Source organism: Eupeodes corollae, chromosome 2, assembly GCF_945859685.1.
Source record: "Eupeodes corollae chromosome 2, idEupCoro1.1, whole genome shotgun sequence".
NCBI lineage: Eukaryota > Metazoa > Arthropoda > Insecta > Diptera > Syrphidae > Eupeodes > Eupeodes corollae.
Genome location: NC_079148.1, coordinates 78,537,202 through 78,563,540, shown reverse-complemented (window position 1 = coordinate 78,563,540; position 26,339 = coordinate 78,537,202). Strand labels below are relative to the sequence as shown.

At 34.6% G+C, this 26,339-nt stretch overlaps 1 protein-coding gene across 1 annotated transcript in view; it reads left to right on the top strand.

Annotated features, from left to right (window-relative positions):
• LOC129947669 (rho guanine nucleotide exchange factor 10-like protein) overlaps window positions 1-26,339 on the top strand; it is a 290,921-nt gene that overhangs the window by 96,676 nt on the left and 167,906 nt on the right. The gene's annotated exons all lie outside the window — the stretch shown is intronic.

Here is a 26,339-nt window from a genome sequence, read left to right as displayed (position 1 = left end):
TTGCACAAATTAATGATTTAATATCAAAGTATATAAATATATATCCATAGGTACCTTCATATATATAAATCCCTAACAATTGAAAATTAATTTTGAATTTAATCCGTCTTGCTTTATTCTAGAAAATCCAATCCACTTTGAAACTCTGCTCCGTTCGCACACAATTCATTATTCACAAATTATACCTGAACTTTATTCCCGATCAGCTGAAAGCAAAAACAACACAATATAAAAAACCGATAGTAATCCATTTCTGGTGGCGTTGGCGGGTGAAAATTCTGCGCGCTGAAACGGGATAATCCTCATAAATCCCGAAAAATTATATTATGATAAGTATTTGTTGCTGCATCTCTTTTCTCTCTTTGCCTCTCCATCATAAACCTTCATTAAGTGGATTTAATCAATTATTTCGCCATTATGAAATAAGGACTCAAGCTCAAGCACACACACCACACACTATCATACATTCATAGATTCGTGTGTGTTGGCATTGCCTTGGCGTGGCAATCAGGAATCGGGAATTCGGTATGCACATGACATATTTGCAACAACTAACCAAAATTACAGTGCTGTGCAATTTTTGTTTTATGTTTTTGTTTCCGCTTTCTTTTATGTCAATGTATAAACGACGTTTTAGAAGTCGCCCACATGAATGTCTTTTCATTGCAAAATAATCACACCCCCACCCAGCTCAAAAACCGAACCAAACACAGTTATGACATATTCAATTATTCTTGAATTTCCTAATCCCAAAAAATGATTGAAAATGATTTTTCGAATCTTAATCATTTTGATTTCAATTAACTAATTAGCGAGATATAGAACTTAAAGAACTTTTATTCGAAAGATAATTTCCTGGCATTATAATTAAAGTTTGATTTCTGTTATATGACTAGACTGTAAGTTCTTGGCGTTTAAACAAATCTTTATGAGTTGTTGCATTTCACCTGTCTTACAAATATCTTTAAAACGCTAAACAATTTTCAACAGAAAAAGACAAAACGGTTTAAAATAACTCGTAGGTGTTGTTCTTGTAACGAATTTGTTGTCTGCACAATTCTATTATTTTTTGAAATATATTAAAAAATATCAAAAACTAAATTCAAAATCAGCATCAAAAATTAAGTCCAAAACGTATTTTTCAAAACTATGAGAGTATCAAATTCTAGGTTTTCTCAAAACTCCATATAGGGTCAAATAAAGACTCATTTTGAGTTTAAACTTAGCCTTAAAAACCTCGTTTTTGTTTGTTTTTAACATTTTTAAAGGGACATACTTTAAAAACCTAATATGATTTAAAAATTTAATAGTATATATTAATCATTAAGAAAAATATTGCTTTATTTGTAAGTGTAATCAGAGTTGCGGAGTTACGCTATTGTATTTTTTAACACGATACACATTTTCTTATTTTTCTCAAAATTTGTGTACATAAAACTTTAGCTCACAAGTCGAAAAGTTATTGTATAACTTTGAATGAAAGAATTTTAAAATTCAGAAGTACATATTTGTATTGACCGAAAACCTTTGGCTATAAAGGTCCAATAGAACCTTAATTAATGTTGTGCATATCTTCATTAATAAATTAATTCTATAGACTTTTAAAAAAAAAATTGTTAAAAAAAAACTTTAATTCTATTTTTCCAATTTGCCATTCACGTCACTGTACGTACATAGATAGGACTCGTTGTGATTATATGGTGTACAAAAGTCGAGTTGAAAATCCACGTTTGTGCGGTTTTCCAACCATCAACGATGATTAATCCACCAAATATCTATGGGATTTAGCGTTCACGTTCAGCCCCTAGATACATGTTCACCTTGACTGCGGTGTTATTGTCTGTTCAATTTAATATTCTATTCTGGAATTAACTTCCTCATCCCAACCCAAACCCCATCCCTAAGTCTATCATACAGCTCAAATAAGCTGGCAGACCAAGGGAGATAGAGCAACAATTCTCACCGTATCCGCACCATTGTATCCGAACAACGGGACCTAACCACTGTCACACAATGACAGCAATAGTTAACTGAGATCAATTATTCAGTGGGTTGCAATTGCAGTAGTTGTGTAGCTAATTGGAGGATACAGAAACCTGCCACCACCATTGCCACCGCTACCACAAATCCTTGCAGCTCCTCTTATTTCCTTTTCTATCATGCGTTGTCGCGTCGCGTCGGGTCGCGTCGATGCCAGCCTGATGGCTTATTTCCATTCAATTTGAAATAGAGGACCAAATTCTGTTGCAGACGTACAGACCTCATCATATATATGCCATACATATATTTTATTCCATTTAAATAGGACATAAATAGGCATTGCAATTTGGCGCATACATTAATCATTGCACTATTGGGTATTTGAAAGGTCCTGGGCCTGGCAAATTGGTGTCAATGCTGGAGCTGATGCTGGTTTTGACATTGTCCAACAGTGTACGCACAAAATCTAAATAACTTTTGGGCAGTGCAATTTTAGTCACTCTGGAATTTATTTTAAAATCTTTGAAGTTTTGTCAACGTTGATGGTGGTGTGGGCTTAGAAACAACAGATCCATACAACTGAATCAAACGGATTGGTAAATTGAACCTCTGCTGATTCAAATAAACCAAAACTTACTTTGATTAGACTAATGATTTTTCTATTGGTATAAATGTAAATTGTACCATACATACATATATACATATGTACGTTCATAGTTATTGACACACAGTTTTTATCTGGTAATGATGCGTTGAAGTTGTTTCCTTTGATCTGAATATACAAATTAGGAACTATTTGGTTGAAGTTGAATTAAATAATTGAAAATTAGGCTTTTATGGATTTAGGTTTGGGGCTCTAAGATATTGAGGATGAAAAACAGTTCTCGATTTAGTTATAAATCCAAACATTTTTCATTATTTTTAAATAACTTTCATTCTCCTTAAAGGAACCTCCAACTCAATTTTAAAAATATGTTGCAAAGTCCTGTTGAAAACCTTGTGGTACCTACTTAATCTAGAGAATACCATAATTCCGGGACGATATATTAATCAAGTTATTGGAAGAATCATCACTTGGGCTGTGAAAATTAATCTTTTCCATTTCCATGATCTTCTAAAGAAGTGACGTTAGACTTATCGATAGATGCTTCGAATAAAAAGAGTATTCTCCTTATTTGAAAATTGGCTAAAGTAAATGCTGCTGTTATTACTTGAAACAAAAAGCATGGATAAAAAAGTAACTCAAGGATTTAGTTAGCACGAAAAAAAACACCTTTACACAATAAAAGCGGGAATACCATCCAAGTGTATTTATGTTAAAACCTTTTAAGACTATCGTCCCATTGCGAGTCCCATAGAATCATTTAATCACTCAAGTTATGACTCTATAAAGATAAATGGAATTTGCTTCTAACTTCCTCAAGTACCAGAAAGCTATTTTATACGAATGTCATGGACAATGTGCTTAGGAAACGATGGAGAGGAAAAATGAATCGTTTTATTTATAAATGACTTACTTACCGCCTTTTGACATTGCATTATAATTTGCTTGATTGTTGGACATGCGAAAATTTGGTAAATCATTCCTGTTTTGTTTAAAAATTCCAGTTCATTTGGCTCATAAGAAGAACCAGAAGCTTACCTCTTTTTTCTTGATAATAATAAATTTTCATTCCCAAAATTATTTAAACAGTTCCAGTTGGCTTTCTAGTACTGCCAAAAGATTATCTACGAGCTGTTTTTTAAACACAATTTTTTCCGCACAGCAAATTAGAAATTGAAAATTGGTCATAAACAAGTTAAGAGTGTTTTGTGTTCGACCATTATCGTCCCATATTAAGATCATGCATGTCCATTATGGTTGCTCTCCTTGACATCGAAGGTGTCTTTTACAACGTGGTCACATCTGCAATCACATCTGCACTAACATCTTACACGTAGAGAGTTCGCTTGGGAGTTAGTTCATTTAATGCTTACTATTAGAACAATTAACCCAAAATTAGGCAACTCTTCTGGCAGACGATTCGTTAGTAGAGGTACACCGCAAGGTGGTGTTCTATTCCTTCTCCTCTGGAACATAGTGGTGAATGAAATCCTCACTAGTCTGAAAGCGGGAGTTTCAGGGTGATATCATATGCGTATAACCCCATCTGCGGCACTTTACACCTTACTCTACCTAAAACCTCTGACCTCTATATATTTATATTTAGCAAACAAATAGCTGCCAACTCTGCTATTCGTCTCAAAGCTTCGTCGCAGTGGACTAACAACAACATTGACCACTCCGTAATTCTAAGGTACCCCTAATGTACAACTCGACAGAAACTTCCAGATTTCTATACGTTCCAGATCTTTCTGGGAGGGTAGGGCATTCCTGGAAGACGAGTCAATCCATTTTTATACAGATGGTTCAAAAACAAAAGAAAGGGTTGGTGCAGGCGTGTACTCTGAACGACTGAAATTAAGTCTGTCATTCCTCCTTTCCAATCATTGTAGAGTGTTCCAGATAGAACTTTTGTCGAAAAAAGAAGTCTTTCCCTGGCTTAAAAAAAACGTGATATCAACATCCATATTTTCTCAGATAGTAAGGCCGCTATCTAATCTCTGGACTTTATAATAGTCCATAACTACCGATCATCTCTAATGGAGATGGCACAACAGTTTAGTATTCACCTTTGCTGGGTGCCGTTCTATAGAGACATTCCAGGTAAATGTTAGGCAGATGAACTCGCCAGGAACGGTACAGTACAGCCCATCCTACCACGTTTGGCAAGTACTGGCATACCAATCGCTACTTGAAAACTGTTGCTAATGCAAGAAGCTGTGAGGAGGGCAGGCACCAGGTGGAACAAGTGGAAATTGGTGCCAAGTGTCAAGTCAAAAAAAACATCCGGCCAGCACTGGATTTAAAACGTTCAAGGAGCCTGCTCTCTCTAAACAGATCGCATATAAGCTTCATAATCGGTGTCATAACCGGGCACTTTCAAATAGAAAAGCACACCACTATCTAGGCGTATTCTCAAATGATTTTTGCAGAAGCTGTATGGATGAGGACGTGGAAGAAACAGTTCTTCACCTCCTCTGTACATGACCTGCACTAGCTCAAAACTCAAGAATTACCTAAAAGAATTCTTTTTTAACGATCTAAACGATCTAAATCATATTAGCATAATCAGCCTCTCACGTTTCGTAAGATACTCAAACTGGTTTTATTGAGCTTAGGAGGAAGCCTTAAAATTCATGTGGTATTAAAATGGGCAATTAAACTGGCCGAAGTGTCTCCGATTCCATCATGGACAGCCACTTTAATCTAACCTAACCTAAGTGCACGCAACTTCTAATTTAGTTTGAGGTCTTATTCAATAGTTTTCGAATAATTCGATGGGAGATTTTTCCCATCGGAAAAGTAATATAAATCAAAGGAAGTTTATTTAATGTAAGAGATAATCTAAAGATTTTAAATACAATCTACCTATTTTTGCCTTGAATGCAAGATTAAACTTAGGTAATTTATACCATAAAATGTAAGCTCCATAAGATATCCTTTTTAAAAGTTGACATAAGACTGTAGCACATATAGAAAAATTTCAGAGAAAACAGACTTTCTCATCAGGCATCACCACCATCATCATCGTCGTCGTCGTCATTGTTTCGGTGCATGATGTCTCTGTGATTCCTTAATTTCCATTCCAATCAGCTACCAAATATAGCTTTTCCGAATCCTGAATGCTGCCGTTTTAGTGGCTCAAGCCGGCTTGGCTGAACCAATTTTGTGTCTCCATTTTAACTCCATTGGACCATGATGATGGCCAATAGTACTAGTGAGTATACACTATAGAGTACATCATCTATACAACGTTAATGTATGGTTTGGGAGAAAGATGGTAGAAGTTCGTTCAGTTTCAGTTCTACTCAATAAATGTCAGAGTGATTGAATTTATTGCTAATTGATTGCGTTTTTCAATTCAGACTCCGAATTGGAAAGAAGTGCCTTCTGTAGAAGTCTGCTTTTACCTTATTCAACTATAACAACAATAATAACGAAGAGTTGTAGCAATGGAAACAAAACCTAGATGAAAGCCACAATTGTATTATGCAGTCCTCATTCATGCTTATGGGCTGGTTGGCGTTCCTGAGGCCTTAAGTCCAAATGGATTCGAAGAGGCGTTCGTAGGTTGTTGGTCGTTGCTCGACGGTGTTGGCGCGGTGCGGTGAAGGTAATGGTGGAGGGGATGAATGACGATGGTATGGTTGTGGTGGCGATGGCGACGGCTCGGCTCTTCGGTGCGGTGGTGCGGCGATGGTACGAGGACAAAAGGAGGGACGTAAAACTGCAAGTTGGCCTGCCACAAACTGTCGGTCGGTATCGGTGGGTTCTTACAAACGGCCGAACATGTGTTAGCTCTGTTGTATAGTGGCCTGGCCTGGCCTGGCCATACGTATAGGTACATACCTACTACCTATATTTTACTGAAGAAGACTATACAATATAACAACAAACTGACGGTCCGCGCCCGCGTCCGACCAACCGACCCGATGAAATAAATGAATTTGCAACAAGGCACGAAAGGCCTGTCAGATGATTTAGAAGAGTTTAGCGTCAATGCAATTTTATAATTGAAAACGTGATGCTCCTAAATGGATTCTGAGATGTTCGCTTTTGAATTCGTACATACAAATATACCTATAGTACATATACGAAGCGAGGTAAATGGCTCGATGACGCGCGATGGTATCGTAGGTTTAGTTTAAGTGCTGTGTGTTAATCCATTCACATTTGAGGCTTTTATAAGTCCGATCCGAGCTTGCATAGTTAAGTGAAAATCCTACTCATGAACCTTTCTTCAATATACCAAATGGTAGTTAGTGTTTGAAAGTGAATAATTATTCAATTTTGTTAAGCCTGAGTGGGCTTACAGCTATCACACATAATAAACGGTATTGGTATAGAATCTGTGAAGCATAATTTCTTACCATTATTAAAGAATTTTATAGCTTGTACCAGGGTTTAAGTTTTGTGTTGTAATTTTTGAGCAGAAATATTCGAATACACATCGGTAGTTAAATTGGCACAATAGAAATTGTTGAATTTTTGTGTTGTTGAGTTTTATATTGATAATTTAGCGAGGGGCTACAGTAGTTTTTATGGGATTTTTTGAAGGGTTTTGTGTAGACTTTTTTATGTTAACCTTCGGGCCATGAAATTGAATTCTTGTGGAATATTAATAATTTTAAGTAGATAATTTTAATTTTTGATCATTGAACAAATCCGTGCGTACTTCTGTATGTTCGGGATACAATTATTCGTCGTCTATATTTTAAGACCCAGTAGAGATATCGACTTCAATTAAATTTTATATTATAAAATGTAAAGTGATAAAAAAATCAAAAAACTGAAAACAAATATTAATAAACGAAATTTCTTAATGGAAAACTAGTTACATTTTTAGCGAATAAGTTAGTATTTTAAACAAATTTGTCCATACATTCGAGATGGCAGTTGTTTTTTGTTCACTAGACTCCGTTTGGAGTGTGACTCCACAACCCTAGGCTTTGTTGCATCTACTGTGTTGAACTATCGCCGGACTGTTATAAATGGCTATAACCCTTTAAACGGAAATAGATTCCGCATATTTTGCAGAATTGACATTACAAATCAATCCTTTTTTAAGGAAAAATAGTGGATAATACCTCTAAAATAAGATACCTATAACTAAAACATCAATCCAGTTTTTTGCGCCACATGAATTGTCACTGGAAAACAGGGGAATACATTTTGATGCAATAGGTTTAATCGATGGAAAGGTTAATTTGCTTAAATTTTTTCCAGAGAAGAAAATTATGAATTGAGCTCACAACATTTTCAATTTGATCCAAATACTTGGACTTATTATCCAAATGTTGAACAATTTTTATACAGGCATTGTTTAAACTTGATGTTTGCACGCTTTGTAAACTTTGCATCTTTTAATTAATCGTTCAAGGGTTGGATAAATTTCGAAGTTGTGGATTAAATTTTTTTCTTTAAATCATTTTTTTATTTCAAAAAATTAAACTGTTTTTTAATACTAATTTTTCAACTCTATCGAAAACAAATCACAATAGTACTCGAAACTCTCTAGCCATTTCATTGTCCTTGATTTCAAATTCAAAACGCATACTTGCGATACTTAAAAGAACCTACTTCCTACAAAGACCACTATATTCAATACTTCAAAAACTGTTTCCTATTATTGATCTTGTACATTCTTTAAAAAAAAATCAAACTCAAACTACATACATACATACTCGTAGATGTTTTCATCGTTATCCAAAGCATACAATGTTGTTTTTTCTCTCTCGAGCTTGACATGAAAATTCTCAAACTTCTCCATTAATCACAAAAGTAAAAAAGCGCATATAAATGGTTCAATGTACCTTTGGAAAGCCAAACAAAAAAAAGAAACGTAAGGAAGATCCTATAACGTCGTCGTCATATCGTTGGCGGTGCCTTTTACGACTATATATGAGAAGAAATTTTGGAAATGTGATGCATGCATGTATATATGTATAGCTATGCTATATCCGTATACTTATTATTTGGAATCTCTAGCATACACATGTAAAGTAAACTTGTCAAGAAGATATCTCTTCAAATTCAGTTAGGGTAGTATAACCAGAGCCACCTATGTAAAGTTCGAGTGTCTTTATACAATCTACATACTCGCATTTTGTAAGTCCTGAGTAAAAAAATTGGCGAGAAACCTTTAAAAGTAATAATAAAAAAATAGAGTAAAGAGAAAAATAATACCTTCACGAACAACGTGGGGATAAAATAGACTTTAAACTGATGTGCGGATGTAATATCTGCAGCAGATGGAAACACAGTTAATTATTATCATCCTTAAATTTCCAGTGCCGTATTACTAAAAAAAAAAGGAAGGCGCTTGGGAATCATCAACAAGTTGATAAAGTGCATTCAAATATGGATAATTAATACAGTTAAAAGTCCTTTGATAATGATCAAATATGGGACATTTTCTATGCTAGATACAATTCGAATAGGTCACGATTCGAGTGCTAGATGATGTTCAGAAATGACTGTATACTTGACCGAAATTTGGCAAAATACTCGCCGGTTTACGATCTCTTCAATATTATCAGGTTTTGTAGTGTCAGCACTTAAAATGTATTTTTTCATATTTGTATAGATTTCTCTTATTCTTGTAAGCATAAAACCTTATACACAATTTACGAAACCTGACTTAGGCAAGTGATGGTTAGTAAGCAGGACTGTCATTTAAGAAACAATGGGCTAAATCTCTACTTGTGCCACCTAAAAGCTTTCTTCACTATCCCATCTATCCTTGACATAACTTGAACACAGGAATGGTTGAGAATTGAACTATAGGCCCGAGCTCTCTTCGGACAAGACAAGACTAGGTATATAAAGGTCACAAGCACCTACGCTTAGATCGTCGGTTTGGAACCGTAAACTCTTTGGACCTGTGAAACTGTGAATTGTGAAAACGTAATTTATAACGAATTTATATGATGAAATTTCAGCGGTGCTAGAACATTTTTGTCACGTTCGGAAAGGAAATCAGATCTTTAATTAATTACAGCAATGATTATATACAGGATGCCCAACCCATTGAGTTCGAAAAGAGAATATTGTTTGCTTTTCTGATTGCCAGTAGCCGAAAAAACGTATTTACATTTAAGGAATTATTGAAAATTCCCGACCCAAATTCAAACTCCATCATTGACCCGTCAGTAAAGATAGTGGTATCCTTTCTGGCAAGAAAGATGACTTTAAATTCTAACAGCGCAGAACTACATATAAAACTTTTCTCGAAATGGGGACGGAGCCAATATTCAAAACCTTATTGGGTCTTACATTGTGTTCAACCCTGGTTCAAAAAGTTGCTTAGTCCAATTTAAAGATTACGGATGGATATTTATTTAAAAATAAAATAAATCAGGTGGCGCAACATTCCTTAGAGAACTAGCGCCTATTGAATTACAACTCTCAACCAATCCTATGTGTGAATCATTTCAGAATCATTAAAATTTTGTTTATTAAGAAAAAAAAACTAATTTCTTTCTTTCTTCTTATTTTGTTATAATTTATAAAGGTTTTATTCATCTGAAGCTACAGCATAATTCCTATATTTGAGAAGCTGGTCATATACGAGTAATACTTGAGTATCTTGGATAGAATTCAACAGAGAGCTCTAAAAATGTTAATTGACCTTTTTCTAACTTAAATATTTTCAACTCTTGTTAGAAATAGAAATGCTGATTTCTTTTCTTAAACAATTCAACCGTAATAACCATTCCAGTAGGAATGATCATCAATTTAACATCGAGTCTTATTTCGGACGTACTGTGAAGTGCAGAATTTCTTTTGAAATCGCACTACACGAATGTGGCTCGCAATGTTTCCTAAAAACCGGTTATACGGATGCACCAAGTTTTTGCATTTAAAGAGATCATATTCAAGAAATTAAAAGGCCTGTTAACAACCGCATACGATCCTGGTGATGGTTATACTTGCACATTTGCATGTATGTCCTGAAGGACAAACAAACATAGCACAGCGCCAAACGACAGAAAATGTATATATTTGGCATCGCTTCAGTGCAATTGGAAAGTGTCAACGTCCTTTGCGGCACAGCTTTTGTTGTTAACTGTAAAGGTTCTTTTTTTAATATTGTATTTTATATTTCACCAGTTGCAGAAGTCCCTTTAGCCATCTTTGTTATGATATTACTTAAAGTAGGGAAAACGGATGTGTTATATTGTTATGGTAGATATGGAAATGTTGATGGGGATGTTATATAAATGTTTATTTTATTTTATTGTTTTTCCTTGTTCATTTTTCTTTTTCGTATTTGTTATTTCTGTGAGTACAACTGCATCAGTAAGCTCCTTTTTGCATTAAGCATTTTTTAAACAAAAGAAAAAGTCATCTTGGGTTATTAAAGTATATATAATCCACAAAAAAAGGAAAGGAAAATAAAATGTTTAATTTAAAAGAAATACATATTATATGAATATATAAAATACACATATCTCTATGGAGCTTTGTATAGAATAGATAAAAAGTTTGAAGCTCTGATGCATACAGGAAAAGGGTGCAATTATGCACTCTTTCCACACCTACTTAAAAGAATATTGCTTTTGAATTCCTCAGAGAGGAGAAAGTTTCGAGGATTATCTTTACTTGAAAACAAACAAAATATAAGTTCAGATAACTGGAGCAATTGTATTTTTATAGTGGAATTTGAATTTTAACAGTTGTGAATATTTTTTTTAAGGTTTTTTCTTATTCATGACAGTTTATTTTTCTGTAAAAGTAAATAATTGTGTTAACTTGCGGGCTTATATTCTTATTCCTAAGAGAAGCAAATTTTGGGATAGAAGAAACACTTGTTTTAAAATAAAGTTCTCAATTTCAAACAAAGAAATTTTGATATTTAGAAGAAAAAACAACTTGCATAAGAAATCTTCTTTTTAACGTGAATTTTCTTTGGATTTTTTAGAATTGAAATTTAAACATGAATTTCAAGAATATAAATGTCCTAAAAATAGCAAAAGTGACAATTTCGTAAGACTAATGGCTAAATAAAATAATGTACGACTCGTATCTATAAATTTAATATAAACGCACTGAATCTCAGAAGAACTGAAGTGAAAAGTGATTCTGCTACGTGTATTTTGTAAGTGCTATACTTATTTTTAGAACCAAACATTTGTATCTTTCCAATTTTTAAATTTTGATCAAAATATTTGAAACAAATTTTGCGCATAACAGTATTTTTTAGAATTTGTCTCCTAGCATCAGCCTTAATCTACAAGTCAGCAGATTGAAAATGTTAATAATAATAGGATCCCGGAAATTGCGGCAGAAGATAACACTACAAAAAAGGGGGACAGTATATATATAAAAAAATAAATAAATTGGGTGGCGCAACAGTCCGTTGAGAACCAGTGTCTAGTGACTTACAACTCTCAACCATTCCTGTGTGCGAGTAATGTTGTCAGGAATGGAGGGGACCTACAGTTTATATGCCGGATCCGAACGGCTAATTCGAGAAGCACTTTTTCATGACAAGAGTTACTCTTACATTTGTCAAATCCTCGCAAGAGGCAGTACCCGTGAAAAGACTTTTGGTGGCATAGGCAGGGATCGAACCCAAGACCTCTGGCATGACAGTCCAACGCACTAACCATCATGCCACGGCTACAGTGTATATATATACATATACATAGTATAAAATATCATTTTTTCTGGAAAACTTTGTTATTTTCTGTCTAAATACACTCCAAATTCTTTTCTTTTTTAGGTGTCCATTATAGAGAAAAAACACTTAAACCTTTATTTTGATAACCTTGTTAATAACATTTCCAAACTTTATATATTTTATTTGAAATTGGCGCGAATGACAGATTATAGAAATTGTATGGGATTCCATATAAGTTGTCGGTGGTTCGGGGCATGTTATAGACATTCGATTAACTTTCTTTAGTTGGGGTTGGTAATAGAAAAAGTTTGGAACGTAGTTGAAAATGTCACTTTAGCGCATTCGAAGAATTTGGTAATAGCGACGATTGTCAAAGTAACAACAAACCAAAAAGAGTTTGTGGACCCATCATATATTGGAAGTGTACACAGAGCTAAAAATATAATAAATTAAATATTATTTATTTTGTGGTACAACTCCATAACTTTTGTGGCGTATTCACTTACCAATACCACACGCCTTAAATCTTTTTCAAAATTCTAGTTATTTAGATCAAAAGCTTATAACTTACTAGATATGCATATAACTTGTACGATTTCTAAACATTTGAAAACCAACTGTGTAGATATCCTACCTACTTTATTTAAATGTTTCTCAATTTGTTTGGTTAGGTAATCCTGCAATTTGGCGAGAAGATCCGTTTTATTTATTTAACAGTTTCGTCGATTTAAAATTTGTTTGGGAAACTCTGCACGAACACAAACTTCTCATATGAAACACTATTTTATTTAGGCCTAAAATATGTACGCCGCCACTGGCGAATACTAGCTGGCAGGCCGAAGTATCGAAGCCAATGTCACCTGTAGCATTGAGTTTACATTTTGCCACAAACCTCTCTGTACTAACAACCGCACAAATAGAAGACCACCAGCTCAGCATTCAGCACACAACACTATGCCTCAACTTCGCCACTAGTGGAAGGTCACACGTTAAAGTTGGGCTTGGCTTCCACTTCCACCATTATATGCACTCTATGCAGCGGGTAACATTGCAAAAAGGTGCTTTTAGAAAACTTTTGTTCTACCCAATTAGCATGCATCCCGTGACAACCAGCTATTGCAGTCGTTTGCTTTCTGCACATTTTGAAATTCGAGAGTAAACAAAGTTGTTGTCTGGCCCATATAATTTATTGTACAAGTACGAGCCATGCATCCAATAGGATAGCATAAGTTTATAGTAGAATCTGCGTGTAGTGGTGTATTGCATTATTCTGTGCGGTGCGGTAGGATATCGGTTTTATAGTATCGTAGCAGCGAGTAGGTATAGTTTTCAGAACTCGTTTGTTGATGTAAGCGAACGATTTAAAATTGGGTTTTTAGTTGGAGCAATGTTTTTGAACGATGAACTAACAACATGTTAATTCTAGGGGCTTTATAATATGAGCTGGGTTTTATCGATCATTAAGCATATACTCGTATTTATTCCCATTCATATGTGGTGTTATAGCCGAATGTCATGTGAGCAAAAAATGTAAAAATCATGTTTGTTTCGTATATTTTATAGAACCTGCTGCCAGTACAGGTGTATTAAAAAGAATTTTTGGAATGGCAACCTTTTTTGTGCGAGATTTAAGGAAGTCTGTTATATGAATGTAATAAATTTAAAATAGTTTTTCTGTTTAACTATTCTTAGTACGCTTAAAACAAAAGTTAAGATATGTCAGTTCATTAAAAGGAAACATAACTTTTTACAGTTTTTACTTCTCTTTCGTTGTGGAATTTGGGCCAAATATGAGCTTTTGGTATAGGTATCATTAAATGTGGGAAGTTGAATGTAAAACTATTTCAAAAAGTTATAAAAGCCAAAGAATCGTTTAGTTGCTGCAGTCATGACAAATCCAGTATTTAAAAGTATTTTGTCCTAAAAAACAACCACAACAAATATGAACCTTTCGCTTTGAGTTAATATTAATATTCCAAGTTTCAATTCGATTGAAAAATAAACTTTTGAGTACCTATACTTCTGCAAAACATTCAAGGAGTGACATTTGAGGTGTAGATTGTTCTGCATTGTTGACAGTGCCAACTTAATGGCTAATTCATGTCATTATTAGTGTGGTGTTAATTAACATGCGTTAATTAGAAACTATGGGTATTGTCGCTACGTCCATGATAGTCTAAAATTATACAATTTAATAAATTAGGTGCATTAATTATACTAGTTCAAAGTTGATGAATGGAGACAATATCATTGTAAGCCCTCCTTTGCGATAGAGGCTGCATTTGAAGAAGCTTTATTCGATCTTCAAAAGGAGGGAGGTTATAAGGATCAGATCATGGTAGCCCTCCCTAGGCTACACCTAAGAAGTTCCGTTGCACAGATTCTATCCTATTGTCGTGGGCTTCGTAAAAAAAATCCATACCTGGGATGCGTACTCAAGATGAGGGCGGAAAAAGATTGTTATATAAAACGGGATAAACATAGGGATCCTGAAATTCCTTAGGCCAACGTTTAACAAATCGAATTAATATGCTAGTTGAAATCGAGATTAGAATTAAAAAGAACTCCAAGATCATAAGAACTACGAACGCTATGTATAGAACGTTGCGATATTTCGAAATCAAACAAGCTGTCATTGTAAATGACTCCCCTTGATGAGAGCTCTTGATTTGGAAATGAAAGGGTTAGAGATAGATCTTTTGAACTTAACTTAATAAGACCTATTTTGAACATAATATGAAATCCTTGTTATAAACTAAATGTGATGATATCATGAGGAAGTTGACCAAAAGCTCAAGCTCTTGACCGAGTTCTAGGGTATTTAGACAATTACAAAAATGTAAGTAGATTAGTAATTATCGAATGTTTTTGCATAAAACTATGTATGTTGTTGATTTCATATAATATTCTTTCAGTTAGAATTTTAACGTCACAAACAATTTGTTAAAAAAGTTTAGGAATAAAGGAATGTTTAGAGATTGGTCTATAATTACTAATTTCAGACTTGTTGCCCTTTTAAAAGACTGATGTAATAAATGCCTTCTTGCATATGAATTTATAATATAGAAATAAGATAGGGGAGGGGATATGCAACTGCTGACTTACTTTTTTAAGGCAATTGGAGGCATTTCATCTGGACCATCTTTAAGTAATGCAAGATTTTGTATAACATCATTTAAATCATTATTAAAGGTAGTCTTAGGATAGTCTCGCAAGTATAGGAAGAAATTCTCATCTATTTTTATAGGGAATTTAATTAAAGAATGCTGAAAGTTGTTGGCAAACGCCTTACAAATTCCTGGAATACTAATTAAGTAACCTTTAATATAATTGAAATTTACTGGGTAGCCATCAGTCATTTCCAAAAATTATTGCAGTCAAGGTTAACAGAACTTTCCATATCTATAAGACACTCCGCATATTAAAGTGTGAAGCTGTAGCGTCAATGTCATATATGTTCAGAAAATTAAATTGCTGAAAATTATATTTCCGAAAGTCTTATTATAATGATATTTACTTACGAAAATGTGCTGAAACACTATTAAAAATAGAAAATGGGTGGTTAAGAAACAGTGCTGAGGGATATGTGATGTTGTTGTTTTGAAAATATGTTTGATGAAGAAGCAGGATACATGAGAAAGTGTTTGTCAACAGCCTCTGAAATGGACTTATATTCCTCGAATCCCAATAATTCCTACAGATTTAATATTCTAGTTCAAAAGGCTTCAACTCTAAAAAAAGGTAGTTTCGGTAAGATAATTAATAAGGCTCAAGGGCAGACACTAAATGTAGGCAAATTGTGGAAAGCTTACGAACTATAGATGTATACTTGAAATTTTAATTTTCATTTATAATGCGGCAAAAGCCGCGGGTAACAGCTTGTAAATAAACATACTCCCTGCTACTTTAAGAAAGCATCTTACATGACAAAAATCCCTCTAAAGAGGATTTTTCAGGTGGTGCAAAATCGTATCGTCACCTCCGCTGGATAGCCGAAAAGTGAACGTTGGATCCATCTTACCTTCTCAGGAAGTAGGAGCAAAAGACCAGATATCGCTTTGAAGTCATCCGCAGGCCTCACAAGCCGGCTATGAAAGGTAATTTTAAAGTGTGATAAAAACGCAAGTAATAGCCTCGGATGAACGGACTGACTTAACTTGACAACCCCCCCCCCCCACCGGAAAACGGACAAAAATTTACGTGTATGTATATGGAATGTGCGTACGCTCAACCGACCACACAAAGCAGAGGAGCTTGGCGATGCCCTTGGCGAACTCAAAGCTGATGTGATATTCTTCCAAGAAATGCGTTGGAATGGGCCAGGCAGTAGAAAGATTGAAAGCTTTGATTTCTACTATTAGGAGTGTCTACTCGATTGGATCAAGCGCTTATTTGGATGTGGTTTTGCTGTCATAGGGAAACTAAGGCAAAGAGTTTTAAACTTTCGGGAAGGAGGGAAACTAAGGCAAAGAGTTTTAAACTTTCGAGAAGCAAGAGTGCCTACTATCCGCATTAAGGCCAATTTCGACCACCTGAGACTTATCAGCGCGCATGCCCCAACGGAAGAGAAGGATGACAATACCAAAGAAGAATTCTATGAGCTCCTCACCAAAACATATGAGCAATGTCCCAAAAATGACGTTGAAACTCTCCTGGGAGATTTTAAAGCCAAATTGGTAATGAAGGCAGCTTTGGTAGGTCAATCGGAAGACATAGCCTACACAGCATAATATCTGGAAACGGATTCAGGCATATCGACTTCCTAACCGAGAAAAACATGGTGTTCAGTAGCACCAGGGGTACTAGGTTTCTCACAGCTGCCACCAATGAACCCCTGGTTGGACTCCGAATGTGCTCACCCAAACAAAGCCAAAACGGAGGCATACAGATTGTAACAGCAAAGGAGGACACGATCTTCCCGCCAGCTCTACGTCGAGAAGGAATGAGAATCGCTTGCTCAGAAGAAAGATAAAATCCCATTAGCAGCGTGAAGTTGAGGAGATCCAGGGATGTTTTTAACAGGAAACAGGTGCGGAGCTTTTATAGAAGAGTAAAAAAAAACAACGGCATTCACTAGCCGACCTGAAGCCTGCAAAGATAAGGAGGGAAATACAGTAGTTGAGATGCAGTCAATGCTAAAAATCTGGAGAGATAAAAAATACCGATCCATAAAAAAGGTGACCGCCTTCTCCGCGCCAACGACTGAGGTATTAGCCTTTTAAACATCGCATACAAGATCTTGTCTAGCGTATTACCTGAAGCCATTTACTGACGAACTAATTGGCCCTTACCAATGTGGCTTCAGTCTTGAAAAATCTACCATCGACCAAATTTTCACTTTACGAGAAATCTAGGAAAAGACCCAAGAATATAAATCGAAACACAAGATTTTTTCATCGATTTCCAAGTGTAGACAGGCACTGTACAAAACTTAAATCATCCCACTCTTGCTGTATGGTGCAGAAGCATGGATCTTCTCCCAGGCGGATGAAGGATCTCTTGGGTATCTTCGAGAGGAAGGTTCTGCGTACGATCTATGGTCCGGTTTGTGTCGACAGCCAAAGTATCATCTGGTGGAGAAGATTTAATCAGGAGGTATACGAGCTGTACAACGACTTGCCACTGGTCAAAAAACTGCGTGTTCAACGCTTAACATGACTAGGGCATGTCGAGCGAATGAAACTCGAAGCTCCAGCCAGTAAGGTATTCAACACCAAGCCTGAAGGAACAAAAAGCAGAGGCAGGCCTAATCTCCGGAGGAGTGATCATGTTGAGGCCGATGCACGTCAACTTGGTAATCGAAACTGGAGGCAGCAAGCTAGAGATCGAGTAAGCTGGCGAAAGTTATTACTTAAGGGCCAGGAGCACAATGCGCTGTAGCGCCAATTAAAGTAAAGTAAGACGATTTGTCAATTTCGCAAGAAGCAGTACACGTGAAAAAAAAACTCAGAAACAACTGCAGTCGAACTTTAAAAATTAATTAGGACTCTTTATTTAAAAAGTTAAAATCAAACTACAAGTCTTAACACTAATAAAAATGTTTTGAATTAAATACGATTTAAAGTGGTAAAATATTCCATAACGCCAGTTAGTTAAATTTGTATTTACTAAGAAAATGTTTTTCTCTACATTTAATACTCAAATACACAACATTTGTTTTTGTTTTTAACCCCTTTTTGCTTGTAGGTTTTAAAACTCAACTCCCAAACTCAACTTAAACCAAAGATAATATAGAATTGAATTATCTTTATAAATTAAATTTGTCCAATTATAAAACCTTTACTTGAATTTATTTTCTCAAAACTGGCGTGAAGAAAAGGTTTGAAAATTGTTACATATCCCTTTTTTTTAATTTTTGTATATTATTTGTTGATGTTTGTTTCATTGTAAGAAGGAAAGCATGCCATTCGCAATGTAAAACATATTCAGCAAATGCATGTGACGGGTACATTTACGGTTTAATCCTTTTCATGAAATTTCCCATGACCAATTTACATTTGCGGCTGCATGTCCGAGATAACTTCAGGAGATCCATCATTCAAAGTGGTTATGGAGCATTTGCTTAAAAGTCATCTTTCACGTTGCCCTAAAGAAAAAAGTCTAAGTCAAAAGATTTTGGTCGCCAATTGTAATTACCTCATTAAGAGATAACACGATCAGGAAATCTTTCTTGCTAAATTTATATTTTTTCTTTGCTTGTGTAGCTCAAAGCAAATAAATTCAATTTGTTGTTGAATAATGTATATTATTAGTAATGGCATAGTTTTTACTTGTCATATATCAAAAAAACATCTCTTAAATAGACAACTGATGTCGAAATAAAGGATTATTCAAAATTAAACCTCTGATTGGAAAAGCAGTATAAAATTCAATTTTTGTACAAGAATATAATATGAGATAAGTCGATGGTTAAAAAAAAGAAATTCAAGGAAGTTCTTATTAAGATATATTCATATGAAGGTAATATTCATTAAAAAATACATAAATATAAAACAATATAAAAAATGGAACGACGGTAAAAACATTAATTGAATAGCCAATAATTTCTGCAATAGATAAAAGAGAGCTTAATTGAATCGCATTAAGTTGACATAGATAAAGTGTGGTGTGGTGTTGTGTTGTGCATGTGCATAGTTTTATTATAAATGAAAAAATGAATAGAATTTTATTTATAGATCATCGAAATCCAATAGATGGCTCCGATATGCAGGTAAATGTAACGTAAATATTAAATTTGAAAAGTATTACTACTATACAAAATAAAAAACCCAGATAAATGGACTTTTCTATAAAAATTAAATAGAAATTCATAACTCTGGACAGAGATTTTTTTAAAGGCCTTTTATTGGATTTATACTTCGTTGCCAAAGGACATAACTTCAAAAGCGACTTCGTATAGAATGAGTTTTGTGCATAAAATGTTTTCGTTTCATTTTTTCTTCTAATCTTAGAAAACAAAAACATTTTAATTATAAAAAGAGATAAGGCTCTTAAAGCTTTACACTCGTAACCATTAGCTTAGACTTATGATTAAAATGCAATTTCTAGAAACTATTGTGAGAGGACTTAGTGTTTAAACGCCAGCAGCACATATGTCCACATGCCAAAATAGTTTTATAGAAATAGTAGCTTCATATCTCATATGGATATACAAAGATAGATACGATGTTACAAAAAATAATAACACTATGAATTTGAATCTGCAGATTTTTGCAGTTTTATTTTTGTTCTGCCCCCATCATGTAACACTCCAACTTACACAGAGATTTCAGATTTATTTTATGTAACATAAAATATTTTGTAACTATTTTTATGTTGCCTCCTGAAGCTACACAATGATATATTTTTGTATTTATATAATGTTTTGCAAGTCGAGTTGACATATTTTTTTTATATTAAATGATTCTGTTATAAAATGAAATTTTTTTAAGGATTTAAAAGCTTATTGCTCGTTCCTATCATAACCATATAATATATTTTTAAAAGCAGGTGCTGAAATATTAGAGCATTTTTTTTATTTTATCATTGAAGGTATTATTAATATGGAAGGTAGTGTAAGGAAAAGGACATGCAAAGCTGTAGATTTATTTTATTATAATGAAATTACGAGTAAGGTGAATTCGTGTAATTGATTAGAAATACGAATAGGTTGTTTTAAAATCAGGTATTAGGTTAGGTGCAAGGCCACTCAAAACGTCTGTGACCTCATCATTTTTAATATAAGAATATTTCGCTTTAGTTTAAAACAATACGTTTTAAGAAATTCAAATAATAATACAGGACGTTAATATTGTTAAAATGAAAAGTCATACGCTCAGTGTGAGCTTTAGGTAAAAAAGGGAGAGGTTGAAAGGAGATGTCGGTATGCATTGGTTTTAAATTCTCCAACATTGCACTGACAGGGAAAGATAGAGTGTACTAAGACATTCGAAATGCGCGTTGTATGGCTAAATAACGAATATCTGTACTTCACAGTATGACCTATGTTGGACTCAAGGGTGAAAAAGGGAGGGGTGGAGACTTTTTCAGTACAACATAGGCATTTAATGTAACGGTAACAAGGATGAGCAAGAAACAGTACGACGCTATTTGAGTAAAAACTATTATTTGAATACTGTCCAAGAGGTTTAAGTAAGTTACTAGATCACCAGCCCAGAGATGGGAGTTATACTCAAGCTTAACCAAATTCAATGAAATTTTGCATATATATTCGGAAGGTCTGAGAATAGGTTTTTATCTATTTTTTATTATCCTACGTGTTATGATTTAATTGCATCAACATCGTACGCGGTGCAACGATCTTACGATAGTATTCAGTGACGCTATGTACAATGAAGCATTGATTGCTATTTTATTCTTATTATTGCCAACATATACTCAAGTCATATCGGTATGGATTCACCAAATCGAAATGAATCTGAATTGAATCGTGAACTACAACGCAATACTTTAGAACTGGAAGCGATTGCGGCTCGCAATGTCCAACTAATGAATGCAGAACAAAGAGCCATTTATGACCACATCATGCTCGCAGTTTTGGCAGGACAAGATAGATTCTTTTTTTGGTGGAACTGCCAAAACATTCCCTATTTCGCTAATTCTTGCTAAAATACGATAAAATAATGGTTTCGCACTGGCTGTTGAATCTTCTGGGACTGCATCTTTATTGGATGGAGGCAGAACAGCTCATTCAGTACTTAAACTGCCACTAAATAATCAAAATCAGTCATCCATGGCCGCAGTGCTGAAACAGTGTAAAATTATTATCTGGGATGACTATGGCATACAAACATTCGCTTGAGGATATATAAATTGAAGAAGTACTACTAAAAGTAAGTATGATTCAAATTCACCCGCTGAAACATTCTCAAAACAACTGTTTGAAATAGGAGAAGGAAAAGTTAGTACAGATGAAATTGGATGCATAAAATGACCGGTCAATTTTTACAGGATTATTGATTCACAAGATGCTCTCGTTGACCAGATATTTGCCGATGTAAAAATACAATATACAAATTGTGAGTGGCTGGCAGAATGAAAAATTTTAGCAGCAAAAAATTTATATGTCAACGAATTAAATCCCAAGATACAACATTTGTAACCAGGAGACTTGGTGTCATACAAATATTGAATCAGTTAGTGATGCTAACGAAGCTGTAAATTATGCAACTGAGTTTTTGAACTTATTGGATTTACGGTAATTTTGCTTCGTAATTTGAACCCACCACGGTGCAACGGCACGCGATTAGTAACTAAAAAATTAATAAAAAATGTTATTAAACTATAATTCTAAATGGCAAATTCCGAGGTGAAAATATACTATTACTGCGAGTCCCTATTATACCCATAGATGTACTAATTCAATTCAAACGCCTTCTATTTCCAATTAGATTGGCATTTGCAATGACTATCAATAAGTCTGAAGGCCCAACGATGTCTGTCGGCAGTTTAAATTTGAGAACTTCATGTTTTTCACACGGACAATTAAACGTGGTGTGCTATTAAGTTAGTTTTTATTAGCGAAAGATGGGATCCCAAAAAATATTGTTCACTCTGATGCATTTAAGGATTGATATTATATGATATATATAAAATAAAAAAAAAGTTTTGGTGAAGTTATTTTAATATTTTGTCACCGTTTATACCTCTCCCACTTATATATACCACGCAAAGTTTGATGGGTCAGCTAGTATATATATCTATGTTTAATAGATTGTAGCCAAAGAAGAAACACATTTCTTGCGTCGTCTCAGAAAACCCAAACACCTTGCATCACAAGTGTTTGTTGGTGATGCACATACCGGAAATATCGAGATGTTCATAATTATTTATGCAAGTGCCACCCATGGATAGCAGCATTGGGCTTTCAAAGCATTAAATTCAACTCGGTATTGATTGGATTAGAATTTGCAAACAGGAGGTCATTATTAAAAATAAGTTCTAATCACGTGCCTATATGCATTAGTACGTTTCGACTGCCTTATAACAGAAGAAACGAAGTTTTAAACTTCAAAAATGCCAATTGGACTATGTTTAAAAGTTCAAAACTAAGAAATTTTCTTTATCTTCATTCCTTTTCAGAAATTGATCAAAATGTTTCATTGTTTACTAAAATTGTTATAGAAACTGTTGAACAAACTGTTCCTTTGAAACAAATAAGGGTAAATAGCAAGACGGTTCTTCCTCCTAACTTAGCTGACCTCATTACAATCAGAAACAGTTTCAGAAGAAGATGGATACAGGCGAGAAATAATTATTACTTAACCGAAATGAAAATTCTTACAAATTTGATTAAAGAAGGTAGCTTAAGAAACAATGAACCAAAAGTTAAGAGGGCTAGAAAAAGTTGGCACTTTTCTTGAGAATTTTAAAGGTTATTAAGAAGCCTTTCTTAAATAAACCCGTTACAATTAACGAAGTTATTGACACACTTCTTGAATTGAAAACTCAAAAGTCAGCTGGCTTTGATAACATAAAAAATCTTTTTTTTTAAAAACCTTCCAAGGTCAGGGATAAAATTTCTTTTAAATTTGTTCAATTCTTGTACCGAGTCAAGCTACTTTCCAATAGATTTGAAAAAGGCTAAAATTATTCCAATCTTGAAACCTGGAAAAAACGTTAGCCATCCTGTTAGTTATCGTCCTAAAAGTTTACTAAGTTTTGTAAGTAAGTGTTTTAAAAAAAATAATTAAAAACAAACTAATGGCACACATTAACAATAATAATATTCTGCCTCATGAGCAATTTAGATTTTGAGCGTACCATAGTACAGTCCACCATCGAATAACAAAAATCATTAAAACTAATTTTACCAATGATAAACTACTGGTATGGTTTTACTTGACGTTAAAAAAGCATTTTGTTCTGTTTGACATTTCGGGCTTGTACACAAACTTTTGATGCTCAACTTTCCCATGTACATTATACAAATTTTGATGTCCTTTCTATCATCAAGAACTTTAGTTGTTTCTGTTAACAAAAATCCTTCTTAAAATTTTGAGTGCAGAGCAGAGTGCCTCAAGGATCCTTTCTTGGCCCAAGAAATCATAAATAAATTAAAGGTAACCATTAAAATTCTCTATCCTTTTTTTAATCGTAAATCAAAGTTTAGTCATGAAAATAAACTTATAATTTTCAAAGTTATTTTTCAAGCAATTATTTTATACGATGTACAGCCCGTACAGCTCGTCGTTCCATCTTCTGCTCCACTCACCCTCGATGCATACGGGACCGTAGATCACACGAAGAACTTTTCTCTCGAAGCGACCAAGGTGATTTCATCCGCTTTTGTCATAGTCCATGCTTCTGCACCTTATAGAAGGACGGGGTTGATAAGGGTCTTATATAGCAACACTTTGGTCCCTCGAGGGAGGACTTTACCACTCAATTGCTTTCTTAGTCCAAAGAAACAGCGGTTAGCAAGAGTTATTCTGCGTTTGATCTCAGCGCTGGTGTTGTTTTCTGCGTTTACAGCGGAGCCTAGGTAGACGAAGTCCTTGACTACCTCAAAGTTACGTCTGTCGATGGTGACGTTTTGACCAAGACGTCGGTGTTGTATGTCCTTTCTTGACGACAGCATGTACTTTGTTTTGCTCTCATTAACCGTTAAACCCATTTTTGCTGCCTCTGCCTCAATACTCAAAAAAAGACCCATTGACATCACGCTGAGTTCTTCCGATTATGTCAATATCATCAGCATATGCAAGTAATTGGACAGACTTTTGAAAGATAGTGCCTCTAGTGTTGACGGGTGAGCTCTGCACTATTCTTTCAAGCGCCAACGCATCACCATGTCTAAAACCTTTTTTTACATCGAAAGGCTCTGTTAAGTTCTTTCCAACCATTATGGAGCAGCGTGAATTCTCCATGGTCATCCTGCACAAACGGACGAGCTTGGCAGGGATGCCAAAACTAGACATGGCTCTATACAGTTCCTCCCTAGTAGATGCTGTCATATGCGGCCTTGAAATCGATGAAAAGATGGTGGATGTCGATTTGGTGTTCTTGGGTTTTTTCCAGGATCTGCCATAATATGAATATTTGATCAACTGTGGACTTTCCTGGTCTAAAACCACACTGATAAGGACCTATCAGGTTGTTGACGATGGGCTTTAGACGTTCTGATATTACGGCAGAGAAGATTTTATAGACGATGTTAAGTAGACTGATTCCTCTATAGTTGGTGCAGTTTAGAGGGTCTCCTTTTTTCAGGATCGGGCAAACAATACTGAGGTTCCATTCATCGGACATGCTTTCTTCCGCCCATATCTTACAAATAAGTTGGTGCATGCTTCTAACCAACTTATCTCCAGCTGCTTTAAAGAGCTTGGCATTCAAGATCATTCGTTCCAGCGGCTTTATTAGACTTCAGCTTAGATATGGAAATCTTTACTTCGTCTAAGTCGGGAGGACAGGATTGTTGGCTTTGGTCGTCTATGTTGAATGGATCATCCTGCCTGACAGCGGAATTCAGTTCGTCGTCGCCGTTATACAGTCTGCAGAATTGAAGACTTGACTGCGGTTCCACTATGATGTTTCCACTTTCGTCTTTGCAGCCTTCGGTTCTAGGTTTATGTACCTGTGAATTTCGTTTCACCTGTTCATAAAACTTTCGAACTTCATTCCTGCTTTTGTTTATTTGTTCACTTATGTGTTTATTTATTTTTTAATAAACTTATTTATTTTGTATTTATTTATTCCATTCTTTTTTATTTATTCGCGTATTTATTTTATTACTTATTTATTTTTGTATATATATTTGTTAATTATATATTTATTTATTTATTTTATTATTTATTTATTCATTCGTTTATTTATTAATTATTGTTTATGTATGCATTTCTAAATGCCATATTAATCTTTTAGTTGTTTCAATTTGTATACTGATACAGGTTTGTTAAAGTTATAATTGAAATTTCGCATTGCTGGCTTTTGACTGCATTCCAGCCCTTCTCATCCCTTGTCATTGCCATATATAATAATGTATGTATTTATTTATATTCCTTTTTTTGGTTTTAAATGAAGGTTTTCAGTAGCTTTTCCTTTAACACAAACTTTATCTTTCAATCTTATGTTAAAAACTCATTTAAACTTGGCAGTAGTAAGGTAGATTATATAACAATCTTTGTAAATTTTGCAATATATATTTAAGATATAAAATGTTTAACTAAAATAAATATCTAATCTAATCTAAAAGAAAGAGTTTTGGAGACAAAGTTGAGCTAGGAGGCACATCAGCATTTTGTGGTTCTCAGACATGAACCCATCCTGAACGTTCCAAAAGAAATTACTAATCCAACTAACGAAGGAGCTATTCATCTAAGCCAAATGCACACGTTTTAGATAACACAGCCGGATGAAAAACCCTATCAAATGCTTTTGAAATACCAAGAGCAATAATCTTACTTTCTCCAAAATGATGCAAAGATTTGTTCCACTGTTCGTGAGATAAACCATAAGATCACCAATCGACGTAATGCTACGAAAATCGTACTTCCAGTCATTAATAAGCCTTCAATCTTCGAGATATTTCTTGAGTTGATTATTAATCAGTGTTTCGCTGACCTTGGAAAGAGGGGACATTAGTGCAATCGGTCCATGATTACGAAGGATTCGCCTTTTTTTGGTATG